The sequence below is a fragment of the Rana temporaria genome, chromosome 1 (assembly GCF_905171775.1).
Source record: "Rana temporaria chromosome 1, aRanTem1.1, whole genome shotgun sequence".
Taxonomy (NCBI): domain Eukaryota; kingdom Metazoa; phylum Chordata; class Amphibia; order Anura; family Ranidae; genus Rana; species Rana temporaria.
The window spans coordinates 56,875,638-56,893,271 of NC_053489.1; the positions used below are offsets into that span (position 1 = coordinate 56,875,638).

Below are 17,634 nucleotides of genomic sequence, written 5' to 3' on the forward strand. Positions count from 1 at the left end.
AAAACTTTACATGTCTCCTGCCAAGACTGGGGCTTTTATGGCGCCACTCACATGGGGCGATTAGCTCCGTGTCCAATGCAGGGCCATCTTTTCCTGGAATGGGGATGCACAGGTGTTGCACACATCACACCGCTGCGTCCCAATATCATATGCTGGTGTGCGTCCAAGAACTCACCCTGTGTGTGCTTGGGGACCCGTGCCTGTAATTTCGGGAGACAGTGGCTGTGTCTGTGCAGAAACATGTCCCAAAAGACATCAATAAGAGGCCACCATGGGGACACATGCAACACCTGTGCATCCCTGTGCCAGGAAAAGACAGTCCTGCACAAGGTACAGAGCTGATCACCCCATGTAAGGCCTTGTTGCGGTCTGTGGCCCAGCTGGAAATCTTCTCTTGTTTCCTGTATGAAAGGGTGACCAGACATCCCCAGTTTCAGGGGACAGTCCCCTGATTGAGGACACTGTCCCCGGACCAAGTCTGTCCCTGGTTTTGTCCCCAGATTGGATTTAATAGGGGGCAGGGGAAATTTCAAAGACAGTCAGTGCAGAATTAAAATAAAAAAATTAGAATTACACACCCCGCTCTGCCGTGCCTACTAGCTTAGGGGGTGTATTTTTTCCATTATCTGTGCCCCTTTCTGATGATCATGTGCTGGTCGGAGCGGAGGGAATATTTCTTCAGTTTCGGGTGCATGCCCATTCAGCTCCACTCGCATGTTCTTCTGCCTTGGCTCATATCCTGGCCAGCCACCTGCCTATCTCCTTGCCTTCCCTGGCGGAGTGATCTTCCTCCGCTCCCCATCCAGTAGTAGCCGGGGCCGAAGAGTAAGACTTGACAGGCTGTGAGGCGGGCAGAGAGTCGCTGATTGTTGCCATTACTAGTAAAAAAATGTCCCCGGATTTCATTTTAAAAATCTGGTCACCTTACTGTATGAGTGACAGTGTTGCCCTCAGTTTAGGAAACCAATGGTGAGGTCTCTCCAACAAGGCCTCATGCAGCAAATCAAACCCAAAAGAGGTTCTAAACCTCCCCAAAAAAACCTGAAAAAACACATAAAAAGTTTTGCCCTGAGTTACACTTGAATGATTTGTTAGGAGAACACCTATCCTGTCACCACATAGCAAGTAAAAAGATGAAGGAGTTTGTAAGAATCCCAGTATGGATACATTTACATAGACACATGGGAACTCTGTATAAACAAAGTAACAAACCGCTCTCAGTAATGCACTTCACATGGTCCATATATTGTTACATTAGTCTTTGGCTTCCTGTTATTTGTCGGGGAGGGGGGGGGGGGAAGAGATATTGGAAATATATGGGTTTTATGCCAGTTTTGGGCTTTTCACTCTCTGTGATAATGGTAAACTTGACAATAAAGAGCGTGAATCTCCCCAATGGGGGCACGGACAGCAATAACATCCTGACAGGTCTACTAATCCCTCGCCACTCCATCTGAAACTAAAAGACATTTTGCTTTTAGCTATTTTAATTATCGACCTTACCCTAATGCCACGTACACAAGATCATTTTTCGGCATGTAGAAAAAACTATGTTTTTCCAACTTCATCATTAAAACGACGTTGCCCACACACCATAGTTTTAAAAAAAAGCTCTAGCAAAGCGCGGTGACGTACAACACGTACAACACGTACGACGGCACTTTAAAGGGGAAGTTCCATGCGGATGGCGCCACCCTTGGGGCTGCTTTAGCTGATTCCGTGTTAGTAAAAGACGATTCGCGCTTTTCTGTCTGTTACAGCGTGATGAATGTGCTTACTCCATTATGAACGGTAGTTTTACCAGAACGGGGGTTCCCGTCTCATAACTTGCTTCTGAGCATGCGCGGGTTTTTAACGTCGTTTTAGCCCACACACGATCATTTTTTACAACCCGAAAAACAACATAGTTTAAAACGTTGTTAAAAAATGCAGCATGTTCGGAAAAAAAATTGACATTTTTCAGAACCCGAAAAATGATGTGAAGCCCACACACGATCATTTTAAATGACATTTTTTTTAAAAAAAATGTTTTTTTTTCATGCCGAAAAATGATCGTGTGTACGCGGCATCACAACAGCAACACACACTATACATACAAAGATACTAGCAGCAAGTATACGTACACCAAATGACACCAATGATGGGGCACTATTCCTCCCACTGACACCAACAGTGGGGCATAGTCCTCCCACTGATACCAATGATTGGGCACTATTCTTACTACTGACACAGACGATGGGGCATTATTCCTCCCACTGATACCATCGATGGGGTACTTTTCCTCCCACTGATAGAAACGATAAGGTCCTATTTCTCCCACTGACACCAATGATGGGATACTACTCCTACTGATACCAATGATGGGGCACTATCCATCCTACTGACACCAAAGATAGGGAACTATTCCTCCCACTGACACCAAAGGTGGAGACTATTCCTCCCACTGACACCAAAGATGGGGCATATTCCTCCCACTAAATAGATATTTGCGAGCACACCATGGATCGACAAAAAGTAGCATCCAAATAGGCAGTTTATTGCATGATCACAACATAAGAAGAGTGCAACGTTTCAGAGTCAGGCAGGACCCCTTTGTCACATGCCTGACGAAGGGGCCCTGCGTATCTCCAACACGTTGCACTCTTCTTATGTTGTGATCATGTAATGAACTACCTGTTTGGACGCTACTTTTTGTCGATCCATGGTGTGCTGGCAAATATCTATTTAGTATCCAGCTGGTTGTTGCTGCAGCACCCAAACTTTGAGAGCTTATCCAGGAAAATGTGCGATGGGAATATGAAGTATATTCCTCCTACTGACACCAAAGATGGGGCACTATTCTTCCCACTGACACCAACGATAAGGTATATTCCTCCCACTAATACTAATGATGAGGCTTACAGATTCAAAACCTCTTGCAGGCGATTCTTTGACGGAGGCAAAAGTGGACCACATATGTGTAGGGATTTGAGAACCCGCTCTGGTGATGGTGGGGGTGAGAAGTATTGCCTAGGAGTGTCTTAGCAATGTCCTAGCAACAAGACAGGATGAGACATTGCCATCTCTGGGAGGTTTTTGATCAGGCTTTGAGAGAAACATGCAGGGCCATCTTTAGGGCAGGGCAAAAGAGGCAGCTGCCCTGGGCCCTGTCATTGTTGTGGGGCCCAAAGCAGCTGCCTCATTCTTGCCAACTATCCCAGTGTAAATTCGATTGGCCCTTGAAGTTTTAGTCCTGTGTCCTGATATCTCAGTGTGAAGTGCTGCCCAGCTCTGCCTTATTGTGTACCGATTACTCACCTACAGACCCTGTGTTTACATGTAAATAACCATCATTCATATGTAAATATCGGGAGAATTCATATGTAAATATCGGCAGCATTCATATGTAAATAGTGGCAGCATTCATATGTAAATAGCTGAGTATAATAGCATTTATATGTAAATAAAGGCGGCATTCATATGTATATCATGCCCATCTACAGTGAAGAGATGATGTGCTGTAACCTCTAGCAACCAACCATTGAGCAGTACTACTCTACAATAATCTCTAGCAACCAACGAACAAGAAGAAATCATGTGCTGTAGCCTCTAGCAATCAGTCAGTAAGTGGTAATGATATGCTATAACCTCTGCCAACCAATTTCAATCACTGCCTGATCTGATACAGTAAACTGATTTTAAGTCTAGCTGATATTTGCTGTATGTCTCAGAGCAGGTGGAGAGCAAAATTGTAAGAACATTTCTGCCCAGGGTCCAATCAACATTAAAGACGGCCCTGGATACATGCCTGCACCTATAGCAAGGGCATCATTTAACGTTAGTCAAAGCTGCACAGGTTGGCCCGGATTCACATACCTGAGCGCATCTTTATGCATGCGTAGCACATCTCATATGCGCTAAGCCGACGTAACACAGAGAGGCAAGCACAGTATTCACAAAGCACTTGCTCCCAACGTTGCGCCGGCGTAACGTAAATTCCTAGGCGTACGCCGGCCTAATTCAAAGTAGGTGGAAGTGGGCGTGCTACATTTAAATGAACCATGACCCCATGCAAATGATGGGCCGAACGAACGGCGCATGCGCCGTCCCGTGGACGCATCCCAGTGCGCATGCTCACAATCACACCAAAAATACTCCATAAAATACGACTAATCACTGCCTACGACGTGACGTAAGCTACGCCCAGCCCTATTCACGTACTACTACGTAAACGACGTAAAATAGGACGGCTGATCCCTGGTCCATACCTTAACATGACTTACACCTGCGCCGGGCGCAAGTACGTTCGTGAATCGGCGTATCTCACTCATTTGCATATTTGAATCATAAATCAATGGGAGCGCCCCTTGCGGCCAGCGAAAATATGCGCCCACGATATGACGGGGTAGGAAAGTTACGTTGGTCGGATGAAGCCTAATTTCAGGCGTATCTAGTTCTATGGGCACGGCGCATAGATACGACGGCGCACATTGACACTTACGTGACTTATCTCGAGATACGTCGGTGTAAGTGCTACGTCTTCAACTATAGGCATCCCTTACCTGCATAGCTATTTTTTTGGTAAAGGTGAACTAACCTTTTAAGCTTCATGGCTTTTTCAAACCACGCTGCACACTATCACACATGCGCATCAGTTTGCTTTTTTTTCTTTAACTTTTATTGAAGTGTCACAAAATGACACTTGGTTCCAGTCTACGCACCATCTAGTGTGTTGCGACATGCTGTGGTGTGTTGACATGCGGCACCATGCATAAAAAGAAAGGCATGAAGTGTTTTTATGCACTGCCCTTAAATGAGGTGTTATGGCTTGATTAGCGAGCTTGCGTTGATCTATGCAGATGAATGCAGCGTAACGGACTTGGTATAAAGGAGTCCTCGGTTCTGTCATTCTGATCCTTCTTTCACCTCACCATTCCGAGTGTTGGGGCACCTACTTTTTTCTATATCAATGACTTTCTGAATAAGCAATCAAGAACAAACATGTCAGCCGACGTAGCCTGCGCCCTAAAAAATACCTCCACACGCAGATCCCATATCTCATTCTGACAGCTTTCCTTTAAGTTCACTTTTTCTTTCTTTTTTTTTTTTTTTTTTTTGGGGCACTGGGCATAGAGCCAGAGGGAGGCCATCTACAAATAAAGGAGGGTTTGTTTAAGATGTTTGGCACCGTGTCAAAACTCCCTTAAGCCTTTCACGTTTTAAATCTATATGTATACGCTCACATTTCCGCCACTTTTTGATGTAGAGGAGCTGACAACACGTTAAGCAGCCTTTATTAGGAAAGAAACCCCCCTTCCCCCTCAATGAAAAGGGGCAAAAAAATAAAGACTCCCCTCCCCCCTCAGGCCAGTTGTCTGACTGGGCTGCAGCTACAAACGACGACTGCGCTGCATTCTGATACTGCTTGTTGAAGACCACAAAAGCCTCTGGGTGGCGCTAGTGCCATTACTCTGACAGACTTGTCAACAAGAAATCCTGTGACACATCTCTCAGGTGCAATGAACATACGGTAGTCACCTGAAAGAAAAAAAATTAAGAAAAACAATTTCTCTGGTTTCCCTCCAGTGTATACAAGCCACAATGTCAGAAGAAGGGGAAAAAGAAGGACTAAATGCAGTAAAAAAAACATTTTTGTGCTATGGCACACAGCTGTGGTAGTACTAAAAGTCCCAGCATGCAAGGATCTCCCTCCAGATAACAAGGTTTTAATACACAACAAAACTTTTTTCAACATATGCTCTATGTATAGAATTCACAAGATTTCTGAGGTATCAATATATATTTGAAACGTGGTGTTTTATAATATATGTTTGCATATGTTTACATATTTCGCACCATTGTGGAAAAACTACAAGTCCCACAATGCCCTGTTACTCAGCACCTGCGACCTGTGGTCCACTACAGCTCTGAAACACTATTACAGTATATATTGCAACTTACATGCAAAACTACATATATACATGGGCTCGTACGCTGGGCTCGTACACAATGAACATTGGCCAGCGGGGGAGCCAATCAGCGGGTCTGGAGGACTCAATGTCCGCCAGCCACCTGCGATTGTTCCCTGCAGAGACAGAACGGGGATCCGCCCATGTAAACAAGGCAAATCTTCGTTCTGACAAGGGAGATCACACAGATCCTGTCTTTCTGCTATTCAGGAAGACGGATCTGTGTATTTCCCCAGTCACGCAGGCCACCATACAGTTTGAAAACCCACTTAACCCTTTAATCGCACATGATGTTAACCCCTTCCCTGCCAGTGTCATTAGTACAAAACCAGTGCATATTTTTAGCACTAATTATTGTCACTGGTTCCCAAAAAAAGGTTGTAAATGTCAGTTAGGTGTCTGGTCTGTCCGCCCGCAAAGTCACAGTCCCACTAAAAATCACTGATCGCCACCATTACTAGTAAAAAATTAATAAATAATATAAAAATGCCATAAATCTATCCCCTATTTTGGAAAAGTGGTAACTTTTGCACAAACCAATCAATTGGGATTTTTGTTTACCAGAAATATGTAGCAGAATACAAATTGGTCTAAATTGATGAATAAATTCGTTTTTTTTTACATTTGTTTGGGGGGGGGGGGGGGTGTTAGCAGAAACTAAAACATGTTTTATTTAATTTTTTTAGACTTGTCGCTCTTTTTTTTTTGTTTATAGTGTAACAACTGAAAAACTACAGAGGTGATCAAATACCACCAAAAGAAAGCTCTATTTGTGGGGAAAAAAGGACATTGTTTGGGTACAGCATCACACCATTGCAATTGTCAGTTAAGTGCCGTAGTGCCCTATCGCAAAAAATGGCCTGGTCATTAAGGGGGTAAATCCTTCCGGGGTTGAAGTGGTTAAGCAGCAATCGAACATGTTATTCCTGAAGTTGAGATGTGTCGAAAGCAGAAAAAAGGTCATTGCACTTAGTTGTGTATGGGGCTACGTAGCCGAAGACCGGTCAGGGTGCCCATGCTGATCCATGTCTACAGCCAAAAGCTCCTACAATGGGCATGTGAGCATCAGAACTAGACCACGGAGCAATGGAACGTAGCCTGGTCTGAGGAATCACAGTTTATTTTACATCATATGGATGGCTGGGTGCGTGTGCGCCGCTTACCTAGAGAAGAGATGGCACCAGGATTCAGTATAGGAAGAAGGCAAGCTGGCGGAGGCAGTGTGTTGCTTTGGGCAATGTTCTGCTGGCAAACGTTGCGTCCTGCCATTCACGTGGATGTTTACTTGACACGTGCCACCTATCTATACATTGTTGGTGACCAAGTACACCCCTTCATAGGAGTGCTATTCCTTGATGGCAGTGTTCTCTTTCAGCAAGATATTGCGCTCTGCTACAATGCAACAATGGTTCAAGAATGGTTTGAGGAACACAAAAACAAAGGCCCAGATTCTCGTAGACGCGCCAATCTATAGGCGGGCGTAGCGTATCTCAGATACACTACGCCGCCGTAACTGAGGCAGGTCCCGTATTCACAAAGAACTTGCACCCAAAGTTACGGCGGCGTAGTGTAACTGTGCCGGCGCAAGCCCGCGTAAATCAAAGTAGGCTGGTGTGGGCGTGTTTTATGGTAATGAATAGTGACCCGACGTGATTGACGCTTTTAACGAACGGCGCATGCGCCGTCCGTGAACGTATCCCAGTGCGCATGCTCAAAATTACGCCGCAAATAGTCAATGCTTTCGACGTGAACGTAACTTACGTCCAGCCCCATTCACGGACGACTTACGCAAACAACGTAAAATACGCCGCTGTCCGTACGTTTCCGACGTCCATACCTAACATGACTTACCCCTGCTTTATGAGGGGTAACTTTCACCGGCGTATATCTTACGTAAACAACGTATCTTGATACGCCGGGCGCACATACGTTCGTGAATAGGCGTATCTAGCTAATTTGCATATTCGATGCAGAAATCTACGGAAGCGGCCAGCGTAAATATGCAACTAAGATACGACGGCGTAAGAGACTTACGCCGCTCGTATCTAAGCCAAATTTATGCGTAACTGATTCTAAGAATCAGGCGCATAGATACGACGCCTCTCATTCGAACTTACGACGGCGTACGTGGCGATACGCCGTCGTAAGTCCTTTGAGAATCTGGGCCAAAGTGTTCCTTCAAATTCTCCAGATCTCATCCAATCGAATATCTGTGGGATGTGCTGGTAAAACAAGTCAGACCCATGGAGGCCTCATCTTACAACTTACAGTACTTGAAGGATCTGCTACTGATGGGTTGGTGCCAGATGCCACAGCAGACCTTCAGAGGTCTAGTGGCGCTCATGCCTTTATGGGCTGTTTCAGCAGTAAAAGGGGACCTACTCAATCTAAGGTGGATGGTAATATGGTCATAAAGTTCTCATAGGCCCCGTACACACGACCGAGTTTCTCGGCAGAATTCAGCCAGAAACTCGATCGGAGCTGAATTTTGCAGAGAAACCCGGCGTGTGTACACTTTCGCCAAGGAAGCCGACGAGTTCCTCGTCGAGCCAAATAGAGAACATGTTCTCTATTTCCTCGTTGTTCAATGAGGAAAGTTGGCTCGCCGAGATCCTCGGCGGCTTCACACAGAACTCGATGAGCAAAACGATGAGTTTTGCCCGTCGAGTTCCTCGGACGTGTGTACGGGGCCATATAGTTATGGTTGATCAGTCTATCTATCTATCTATCTATCTATCTATCTATCTATCTATCTATCTATCTATCTATCTATCTAATCTCTATACTGTACATACACACACATATAAATTTGAATACTATATGACATATTGTGATGTTATTTATGTTTTTAATACATGACATAGTCTGACGCTTGATTTTCTGGTGATATTCATGCCTGTTGTGACATGTATACAACATCTACAGAAGAAAATCGCACCAGAAAACCATATGGCAGGCAATCGTTTACATTCATTCACAATGAGCTGATTGTATCTAAACGTCTTTTCTTTCTGCAGTGGGTTCCCTCATAAACGAGACAGCTGACCCCCCTTCCCCTTCCCCTTCTCCAGCTCAGTCACGTATAGAGGACATAAGGAGAAGATCACATGACTCCCCATTCGCCACCACGCCACATCAATCCCAGCACTTTATTATCTGCGATAACCCCCGCCATTAATACGGTGTGTGGAAGCTCAGGGCAGGACGCCTCTGATTAATGGGTGGATGGTCGAGATCTTAAAATAGAGATTTATAATTGGTAATTAAATAGGACAGCGAGTCCAATACCCGAAGCACGGGAGCCGTGCATTTCTTGGGCGTTGTGCACACTGCTCAGATGTTTGTAGTAGACACACGTGAGAAGTTTGGTTTCCTATTTTGGTCCAGGCTGGAATACCACAAATTGTGAATACCAGCGAAGCAGTAATTGTAATGAACACGCATAAAATATAACTAAAGCCATATCTGGTGAAGTGGTAGGTTTACTTTTACCTACTAAGTAGGTAAGAGTAAAAATCCCCTCTGGTTTAATTTTTTTTAATTTGTGCCCCTTTGGGGGATGACGGTTCACTTCCTGTTCTGCAGGCACAACAGGAAGTGAGATACAATCTCTCTAAAGTAAGGTAATTGCTGTCTGAGGCCCCGTACACACAGTCAGACAAAACCGATGAGAATGGACCGAGGTTCATTTTAATCGGTCCAAACGGACCGTGTGTAGACCCATCGGTCTGTTTTCCTTCAGTCCAAAATTTTAAAACATGCTTCAAAACCGAACCGATGGACCGCTGCCCGATCGGTCCAAACCGATGGTTAGTACAGAAAAGCATCAGTTCAAAACCCGCGTATGCTCAGAATCAAGTCGACGCATGCTTGGAAGCATTGAACTTCGTTTTATTCAGCACGTCGTGTGTTTGACTTCACTGCGTTCTGACCCGATCGGTTTTTGGAACGACGGTGTGTACACATATCAGGCCGTACGGCCACTTCAGAGGTGAACCGATGAAAACGGTCCGTCGGACCATTCTCATCGGTTTGGAACGACCGTGTGTACAAGGCCTCAGTTGTTACTTGATTATGTGTCCCCATTGGAAAATGTTTGGTGGCAACTTAATATCGGTTTCTACCTTTCCAGTGACAACAGCCATTGGAATAAATCGACAGGGGCACAGACAGCAATAAAACCTTAACAGGGATTCTAACCACTCAGTACTAATAATATTTTTGGCCTTGGATACACTTTAAAGAAAACCCGTCCTGGGGAAAACACTAGTAGTGTATTTTAGTAAAAATATGCCTCTCAACGGGGCTACCAGAGCCCCAGCTATACCTATGTAAATAATGACTTTCTAAAAAAAGTCATTATTTCTATAGGCTTTGGCCCCTCCCACCCTCCCCATAGGTTTATTGACTCTTTTATAATACAGACACACGTTGAGCCCACGCGCTACTCTATATGACATAACTTAATTGTTTTGTTTACGAAACGCAAGAGTCACATGCTGTGTTTTTTTGGCGTACTAGATGGCAGTGTTCAGTCCTGAGATGTACCCAGCTTTGCCACACAGCACAGCTCTGTCTGACAGGGCAGACTAATTTTGATGCCCAACCACATACTGCCCAACTTTTGCTATAACATAATGGAATTGTGTAGCTTATGGAGACCTTTACAGGTTTTTTTTTTTGCGTACTGAGCATGTGATCACTGAGGAAGGAGCAATCCATGTGGGTAAGGACACAATAATACGGTACACAAAAAGTTAAAGTGGAATGGGAATCAAGGCTGTGAATGATAAGTTCCTTGCGGGGGAGACCTCGCCGTCTGCTGCCAGACTATGACAGGTGCCTGGCGCTCGTGCAGCATTTTATAACGCATGAGAAATTGGCAGCAACCTACAACCCCAGTCTATCAGCGGCAACTGTCACTCCTGCCTCTGCATTGCATGCAATCTCCGAGTGACCGCAGCGGTGTGTACTATACCCATCCCCTGCCACTCACACAACCCAACCCAGAAACAACGGCATCATGACCATTCCTGAACAAAACCCCCCCATGCTAACAAGGCTCATATTGCTAGAGAAAGGCAGATCGTCTCCATACATGGAATTAGAGGGGAAACAAGAGGCTGCACAGGAGCTATGGCAAGACACTCAGGGTTAGGCTTTCAGAACAATGGCAAAACATTAATGCACGCTTATTTCCTTTGGCACACAGCTGAGATGCTTTTTGTGCATGAATGCCTACTTGCCAACCCTGGGAGAATTATTTCCAGGAACACAGCTGATGCCCCGCATGAGCAGGGGGCACCGTATTCCACCATGACAGGTTCACTACACATGATCGATCATTAGCAATAAATATAGGAATTCTATAGATCAGCAGAATCTTCATTATTAATAAATATGAATATAGGAATTCTATAGATTGGCAGAATTAAAGGGCTAGAAACAGGACCCTTGAAGGCTTAATTTTAACCCATTATTATCAATACATTTGAATTTTATTTTATCTATAAATATGAATATAGGGATTCTATATATTGCCAGAATCTTCACTATTACTAAATATGAGTATATATAAATTCTATAGATTTGTAGAATCTTCATTATCAGTACATAAGAATATAGGAATTCTATAGATTGGCAAAATCTTGATTATCAATACATATGAATATAGGAATTCTATAGTTTTGCAGAATCTTCATTATCAATACATATGAATATAAGAATTCTATAGATTGGCAGAATCTTCATTATCAATACATATGAATATAGGAATTCTATAGATTTACTGAATCTTCATTATCAATACATATGAATATAGGAGTTCTATAGATTGGCAGAATCTTCATTATCAATACATATTAATATAGGAGTTTTATAGATTGGCTGAATTTTCACTATTAATATATATATATATATATATATATATATATATATATATATATATTTGTAGAATCTTCATTATCAATACATATGAATATAGGAGTTCTATAGATCGGCAGAATCTTCACTATTAATAAGGATGAATATATATATATAAATTATTTAGATTGGCAAAATCCTCATTATCAATAAAGATGACTATATATACATTATATCGATTGGCAGAATCTTCATCATCAATATATATGAATATAGGGATTCTATAGATTGTCATAATCCAAGGTCTAGAGGCGGGCCCCTTAAAGACTTTATCTTAACCCATCATTATCAATAAATATGAATTCTTTAGTTTGGCAACATTTTCACTATCAATAAAGATGATTATATATAAGTTCTATAGTTTGGCAGAATCTTCATTATCAATAAATATGAATACAGGGATTTTATAGAGTGGCAGAATCAAAGGTCTAGAGACAGGACCCTTGAAGACATCATCTTAACCCATCTATATTATTAATAAATATGAACTCTATAGATTGGCAGAATCAAAGGTCAAGAGGCAGGACCCTTGAAGACATTATCTTAACCCATCATTATCAATAAATATGAATATATATGAATTCCATGTTATCAATAAAGATGAATATATGCATGTATATGAATTCTATAGATTGACAGAATCAAAAGTTTAAAGATAGGACCCTTGAGGGGTTCATCTAATTCCATCATTATCAATATATATGAAGATAAAGGAATTCTATTGATTGGGAGATCTTCTTTATCAATACATAAGAATATATGAGTATATATGAATTCTATAAATTGGGAGATCTTTATTAAATATGAATATAAGAGTATATATGAGTTCTAAAGGTTGGGCGATCTTTATCAATAAATATGAATATATGCGTTCTATAGGTTGGGAGATCTTTATCAATAAATATGAATATATAAGTTCTATAGGTTGGGAGATCTTTATCAATAAATATGAATATATAAGTTCTATAGGTTGGGAGATCTTTATCAATAAATATGAATATATGGATTCTATAGCTTGGGAGGCCTTCATTATCAATAAATATGAATATGTGCGTTCTATAGATTGGGAGATCTTTTTTTTATCAATAAATAAGAATGTAAGAGTATATATGGATTCTATAGCTTGGGAGGCCTTCATTTATCAATAAATGTGAGTTCTATAGGTTGACAGAATCAAAGGTCTAGAGGCTGGACCCTTGAAGTCTTCATCTAAATCCATCATTATCAATAAATAGGAACTCTATATTATCAATACATATGATTATATGTGGTGTACATACATTTTTCTAGATTATCAGAATTTTCCTAATCAATAATTATGAATCCTTAAGATTGGCAGAATAAAATGTTTAGAGATATGACCCCAGTCTTCATCATTATCAATAAATATGAATATATGAGTGTATCTAGATTCTATAGTTTGGCAGGATCTTCCTTATCAATAAATATGAATATATCTAAATTCCATAGGTTAGTAATCGTCATCAATAAATATAAATATCTGAAAATTCTAAAGCCTGTCAGAATGAAATGTTTAGAGACGGAACCCTTGAACCCATCATGCACACTCACTATCAGCCTCGATCTTCTCAGGCTTCAATGCATCTTACCAAGTCAACACAGGACAACAGACCACTGGCAGAAAATTTCCCAACCGTAGAAACGTTCCGCCCGACGTCTGCGATCATTTTCACTCCATCAGAATAAACCAGATCACGCGTCTCCGCGATTACGACCGACCGAACTGGTTAGTTTCCGAGCGATCAATTCAGGGCAACAGACAGCTGGCAGAAAATTTCCAAACCCTGCGATTGATTTCACGACACGGCTGGGAAAATTCGTCGTTATGCGACCGACCAAATCGCGAGGTTTACGGGTGAACGCCAACCAACTTACTGCCATTGCAATCGTTTTTTTTTTACCCCATACACGACATCTGAATAGCTCAGACCGCACAACGTAACGGTTCCGTGACGCGACCGGTTTATAGGTTTTACGCCGACCAACAGACAACTGGCAGAACAATTCCATACGTGACGCCGATCGTTTTCAATCCTTTGGAATAATTTACATCATACAACTTTACGATTCCACGACCAAAGTGATTTATGTGACAACGAGCCCTTGCAACTACTAAACGCGTCCAACATCTGGGGGGGGGGGGAATCGGCAACCTGCGACTGATCGTGTATGTGCCCAGGTTACAGTAGAAGTTGGGATATCCCCCTGGGAGAGATGGGTGGAGGTCTGGGCAGGCTAGGGACTGGTGGGAAGAGAAGAGTGTCCCTTGAAGTGGAGAAGGGAGGTAGGCAGCAGTGATTACCTGTGAGCAGGCAGCACAGGCAGGCTGCATTCTCCTACAATCCCAGGCTGGATCCAGATCCACCATCCCCATCCTGCAGATCCAGGCAGTGCTGGGGGGGCCTGTGTGCCCCTCTGATCCGGCTCCTCCTGTCCCCTCCTGATGGTATTCCAGCAAGCCGGCTCACATTCCCAGCTCCTCTGGGCTCTCTTCTGTTTAAAAGGCTCCAGTCCTCATCCCCAGTCCTCCTCCCTCCTCCCCCATCACACGTCATAGCCTGGCTGTCAGCAATCAGAGCCTGCCTACCCAGCACTGTCATGCTGGAGGTGCTGCCTGCCTGCACCTACTCCATCCAGCCATCCCTCCCTCCATCCATCCATCCTGCACCCTCATCCACAATTAAAGGGGCACACCATCCTCTCTGTGCCTTCTTGCCGCACTACTCTTCTTCACTTTAACCCCTTCTCAGTTCTTTTATTGCAAAAAAATCTGCATTTATAACCATAAACTTACTGAAACCCCCCCAGAACATGATATATTTTCTAAAAGCAGAAACCCCCGAGAATAAATTGGCGGTAGCTGCATTTTTTTTATGCCATAGGATATTTGCGCAGTTTTGTATCAAATGCATATTTTCAGGAAAAAATACACTAAAGTGAATTTTAGTGCAAAAAAAAAAAACACATTCAAATACTCTTTTTTTTTTTTGGTAGATTATAAAAGATTGGGTTGTGCCAAGTAAATAAATACCAAGCGTGTCAAGTCTTTAACCACTTAAAGCGGGGGTTCACCCAAAAATCAACGTTCTGTCACTAGATCCAGCATACTGCTGACATCTGCTGGATTTTTTTTTTTTTTTTTGTACTTATCATTTTAGCGGTCTTTCTTCTCCGGCACCGAGCGGCGTATCCTTCCGGGTATAGGCGTTCCTAAATCAAGCGCAGTTGATTGACAGGCTTGGATAGCGCGTCACGCCTTCCGAAAATAGCCGACGTGACTCTCGGCAATTTACGGCGCCTGCGCAGTGAGCTCTACACCGCAGGCGCCGTATAGCGCCGTAAGCAGCCGAGAGTCACGTCGGCTATTTCCGGATGGCGTGACGCGCTATCCAAGCCCATCGATCAACTGCGCTTGATTTAGGAACGCCTACTCCCCGAAGGATTCCCTGCTCGGAGCCGGAGAAGAAAGACCGCTAAAACGATAAGTACAAAAAAAAATAAAAAATCCAGCATACTGCAGATGTCAGCAGTATGCTGGATCTAGTGACAGAAAGTTGATTTTTGGGTGAACCTCCGCTTTAAGCCCCGGACCATATTGCTGGTCAAAGACCAGAGCACTTTTTGCGATTCCGCACTGCGTCGCTTTAACTGACGATTGCGCGGTCGTGCGACGTGGCTCCCAAACAAAATTGGCGTCCTTTTTTTCCCCACAAATAGAGCTTTCTTTTGGTGGTATTTGATCACCTCTGCGGTTTTTAGTTTTTGCGCTACAAACAAAAATAGAGCGTCAATTTTGAAAAAAATGAATATTTTTTACTTTTTACCATAATAAATATCCCCAAAAAAATATATATAAAAAAAACATTTTTTCCTCAGTTTAGGCCGATACGTATTTTTCTACACATTTTTCGTAAAAAAAAATCGCAATAAGCGTTTATTGATTGGTTTGCGCAAAAGTTATAGCGTTTACAAAATAGGGGGTAGTTTTATGGCATTTTTATTAATATTTTTTTTTACTAGTAATGGCGGCGATCAGCGATTTTTTTTCAGTACTGCAACATTATGGCGGACACTTCGGACACTTTTGACACATTTTTGGGACCATTGGCATTTTTATAGCGATCAGTGCTATAAAAATGCATTGATTACTATAAAAATGCCACTGGCAGGGAAGGGGTTAACACTTGGGGGCAGGGAAGGGGTTAAGTATGTTCCCTGGGTGTGTTTTAACTGTAGGGGGGGGTGGACTCACTAGGGGAAATGACTGATCGCTGTTCATACATTGTATAAACAGACGGTCAGGCATTTCTCCCCTGACAGGACCGGGAGCTGTGTGTTTACGAGTAACGAGTGATCGCAGGTGCCCGGCGGTGATCGGGGACGAGCGGGGGGCGCGCGCCCCTAGTGCCCGCTTCGCGAGGTGACGTAGAGCTTTGGGGCTCTCGCGCAATTTTGCTTATTATTATTATACAGGATTTATATAGCGCCGACAGTTTGCACTGCACTTCAGCTTTCCATAGGTGACACTTTAACCGCTTCCCGACCGCCGCACGCACTTTTACGTCGACAGAGTGGCACGGCTACGCAAATGGGGGTGTATATACGTCCCCTTTAATTTGCGAGCTGTGTGGTCGCGTGCGCATCACCCCTACAGGTTAACCCCCTCACTGCCAGAGTAATTTTTACAATAATCAGTGCATTTTTATAGCACTGATCGCTGTAAAAATTACAATGGTCCCAAAATGGTGTCAAAAGTGTCCGATGTGTCCGCCATAATTTCACAGTCACGATAAAAATCGCTGATCGCCGCCATTACTAGTAAAAAAAAAATATTAATAAAAATGCCATGAAACTATCCCCTATTTTATAGACGCTATAACTTTTGCGCAAACCGATCAATAAAAAAATTATTGCGATTTTTTTTACCAAAATTATGTAGAAGAATACGTATCGGCCTAAACTGAGGAAATTATTTTTTTCAGATATATTTTTGGGGGATATTTATTATAGCAAAAAATAAAAAAATATTTTTTTTTTTCAAAATTGTCGCTTTATTTTTGTTTATAGCGCAAAAAATAAAAATCGTAGAGGTGATTAAATACCACCAAAAGAAAGCTCTATTTGTGGGGAAAAAAGGACGTCAATTTTGTTTGCAAACCACGTCCCACGACCGTGCAATTGTCAGTTAAAGCAACGCAGTGCCGTATCGCAAAAAGTGGCCTGGTCTTTGGCCATCAGGGTTTAAGTGGTTAAGGGTCAGTTCACAGCATAAAAAGCACAGTGCAATGCGGATTCTTTTCTGCATGTGTGTGTTTTTTGCTCTTTTTTTATGTGTTCTGGTGCATCTTTTATGCTATTTTGATGCATTTTTGATTCATTCCGGTGCATCTTTTTTCTTCACCTTGCTGGTTCACACCACAAAAACACACACATTCCAGTACAGTCCAGTGCAGGAAAAATGCAGCATTTTTGGGCTGGTTTACACCACAAAAACACACTCCAACCCCGTTACAGATTCTGCATGCACATTTTTATTGAGTTTTTGATGCGTTATGGTGCATTTTTTTCTTTTTTTTTTTTTTCCTGCTTGTCCGGTGTGTTTTTGATATATTTTTGATGCTTTCCAGTACATTCCGGTGCATTTTTTATGCGTTCCAGTGCATTTTTGATGCGTTTTACCACGTTCCAGTACAGTCCAGTGCAGGAAAAATGCAGCATATTTAGGTTGGTTCAAACCACAAAA

At 42.7% G+C, this 17,634-nt stretch overlaps 1 protein-coding gene across 1 annotated transcript in view; it reads right to left on the bottom strand.

Annotated features, from left to right (window-relative positions):
* The window catches only part of PRLR (prolactin receptor), a 102,157-nt gene extending 87,758 nt beyond the window's left edge, over positions 1-14,399 (bottom strand). The window contains exon 1 of the mRNA XM_040338270.1: positions 14,194-14,399. The gene's annotated coding sequence lies outside the window, so the exon portion shown is untranslated. The remainder of the gene's footprint in view (positions 1-14,193) is intronic.
* Positions 14,400-17,634: the final 3,235 nt, after the last annotated feature.